This window comes from Coregonus lavaretus (genome assembly GCF_964263955.1).
Source record: "Coregonus lavaretus genome assembly, chromosome: 28".
Lineage (NCBI taxonomy): Eukaryota > Metazoa > Chordata > Actinopteri > Salmoniformes > Salmonidae > Coregonus > Coregonus lavaretus.
In genome coordinates, this window is record NC_140015.1 from 5,011,749 (window position 1) to 5,015,356 (window position 3,608).

Sequence of the window (3,608 nt, forward strand, 5' to 3'; positions counted from 1 at the left end):
TGGGGGATTGTGGAGGCCAGGTCATATGATGCAGCACTCCATCACTCTCCTTCTTGGTCAAATAGCCCTTACACAGCCTGGATGTGTGTTGGGTCATTGTCCTGTTGAAAAACTAATGATAGTCCCAGCTTCAGAATGCTGTAGTAGCCATACTGGTTAAGTGTCTAAATAAATCACAGACAGTGTCACCAGCAAAGCACCCCCACACTATAACACCTCCTCCTCCATGCTTTACGGTGGGAACTACACATGCGGAGATCATCCGTTCACTCACACCATGTCTCACAAAGACACGGCGGTTTGAACCAACAATCTTCAATTTGGACTTCAGACCAAAGGACACATTTCCACTGGTCTAATGTCCATTGCTCATGTTTCTTGGCCCAAGCAGCTCTCTTCTTCTTATTGGTGTCCGTTAGTAGTGGTTTCTTTGCAGAAATTCGACCATGAAGGCCTGATTCACACAGTCCCCTCTGAACAGTTGATGTTGAGATGTGTCTGTTACTTGACCTCTGTGAAGCATTTATTTGGGCTGCAATTTCTGAGGCTGGTAACTCTAATGAACGTATCTTCTGCAGCAGAGGTAACTCTGGGTGTTCCATTCCTGTGGCGGTCCTCATGAGAGCCAGTTTCATCATAGCGCTTGATGATTTCTGTGACTGCACTTTCACAGTTCTTGAAATGTTCCGTATTGACTGATGTACTGTAATTTTTCTTTGCTTATTTGAGCTGTTCTTGCCATAATATGGACTTGGTCTTTTACCAAATAGGGCTATCTTCTGTATACCCCCCCTACCTTGTCACAACACAACTGATTGGCTCAAACGCATTAAGAAGGAAAGGAATTACAAAAATTAACTTTTTAAGAAGGCACACCTGTTAATTGAAATGCTTTCCAGGTGACTACCTCATGAAGCTGGTTGAGCGAATGCATAGAGTGTGGAAAGCTGTCATCAAGGCAAAGGGTGGCTATTTGAAGAATCTCAAATATATTTTGATTTGTTTAACACTTTTTTGGTTACTACATGATTCCATATGTGTTATTTGATAGTTTTGATGTCTTCACTATTATTCTACAATGTAAAAAATAGTAAAAATAAAGAAAAACCCTTGAATGAGTAGGTGTGTCCAAACTTTTGACTGGTAGTGTATTTGCACAAATTGAGTGTGAGATTATGTTGAACACAGGAAACACTCTTTCCAAGGCAAGATACCTAAGTGAATTTTCCGTAGCAGGTTAGGAGAATTTACGCAGCAGGATAGGAGAATTAACGCAGTAGGTTAGGAGACTGAGGTTAAGGTTAGGAAAATGGTAAGGGTTAGAGAAAATGCTCACCTAACCTGTTAAGAAAATCACTTCTGCTTGTAGCAGTATCGAAGTGGTGTGAAAAGAGTGACCCAAGCCTGGGCAGTAAGGGTGCTGATGCTACTATTTTATAATATTGCAATAGCCTCGGCTCCAGGCTTAAAGGTCCTGAACAGTCTTTCTGAAAAGTACTTTTTATCTCATGGCTAACTACCAGGAAGTTTGAAAAGACAGGCTTCTTCGGCTTCTTCTTCTTCTTCTTCTTCTTCTTCTTCTTCTTTGGGATTGCGTTGGCGGATCGCCTCCAACTTAAAGGTTCATACACTGCCCCCTACTGTACTAAAGTGTGTGGCCAGTCACGGCCTACCTACATTAAATTGTCTTCATTATTCCTGTTCCAAAATGTTTGCACCACCAACTAACCCTACACCTATATACCACTATTTCATAAAAATATAAATCACCACCCCATTAACTCTTCTGCATTAAAATCTCATACAACCAGGTAGGGCTGTTATGGTGACCGTATTACCGCCACACCGGCGGTCACGAGTCTTAAAGGCAGTCAAATTCCACGTGACCATTTAGTCACGGTAATTAGTCTTCTCAAAGCTCTGATGCTGCTGATGTTCATTAGTAGCCTACCAAACTTGCTAACTGCCTGGTACTCTGCCTGGTACACTCTATTGTCCCTTTAATCACTCTGAAGTCAATGCAAATCTAATCGAAAATCTAATCAATACACTTAATGAGAGTCCATGAGCTCATGTTGTGCAACATTTCTGTAGGCTATGCAATTGCGTGAGAAAACAGAGTGAGGGCCTCTACTAAAAAGAGGAGGAACCCATCAGCTATCTATAGGCTAGGCCTACTATATTTATTTCTCAACTTTCCTAATATTAAGCACATTTATTATCTTTACAACAGGAGTATAGCCTACCTGTCTGGCATGAAAATGAACCACGGGAAAAGCGTCCTCCATTCGCTATTTAATTGCATAGATTACGTATTTTTTCCCCCTGCCCCTGGTTTTTCGACAGGTACATGATAAAGGTCCATTGTAAATCCAAACAAATTTCACACATATATGATTTAGTATATGTAAAGACAAGATTAAATCAAGAATAGTCTGATGGTTGACAATATTAGCCTATCACTTTTGAATTATATATTATCGCTTGTGAATGATACCCAGCATAAGGCAAGAAACAATGCATGCCTTTTTTGCGAACTTTTTCCAAATCATAGTCACACACCTCATGTAGCCTAGCCCATAGGCCTATATGTTTTGATAAGATTTGTAGAGCCCCACCTGTTTAGCAAAAATTAATTAATACAAATTAATAAAAAATATGTTTTTTTGTTTTTTTGCCTGTTTTACAGGTTATTTTGCCGTTAATATGTGTCACATATCAGTTTGCAAACAACGACATTTTTAAATAATTGAGTTAATAAAGCTGCATACAAACATGGTCTCTTTTTTGCTTTCTTGAGTAAGGCAGCTCCATAATGCAGGTGTTTCAGCCTAGCTCAGTGCTTTCTGTGGTGGGGCAGCCTGCGGAAAATACAGAGCATACTGTAAGGGTTGGTAATGTTCTCTAGTTGCGCCGTGATTGGCTCAGTGTTCTGTCACTCATGGGGACACTACGTCACCGCAAAATTTACAGGTAGAGCTAAAAAATTCAAGCCCTTTGGGTGCTGCCATAGTGTTACATTAGAGGTGCCCATTCAAGAAGGCTCAAGGTCATTGGCTACAGATAAAATGACTTCAAATCAAGTTATATCTACAGTAGCTTTGATTGGACTGATCATGTCAAAATCATACTTTCAAAATCTTAGCTAGCAAGCTAGCAGTCATCATCATGAATCAAGTCGACAATCTACTGGCAAATCCTTTTCAATCCTTGTCAATCCCCCCATGGGGGCCAGTATGAAAAATAAAATAAAAAAATAATGTATGCACTTACTAACTGTAAGTCGCTCTGGATAAGCGCGTCTGCTAAATGACTAAAATGTAAATGTAAATATGAAGAGAAATTATGAAGAGAAATGATAGATACAAAATATATCGGTGCTCATCGGCCATTGGATATAAACATTACACAACAAGTTGGAAATCGCAAATTCAACAAATTAGTGGTTTGGAAGGAATCAGTGGCTAACTGCAAACGTTGCAAAGCAATCACTAGCCTGCTATTCAGTGGAGTTGGTGTGTGGTCCAAGTCTGGGTTAAAGGGTCTCTTTACCAAGCTTAAAAGGAAAAACATTCAACATGATGGGCCAGAAAAGGTTGAATACCTTC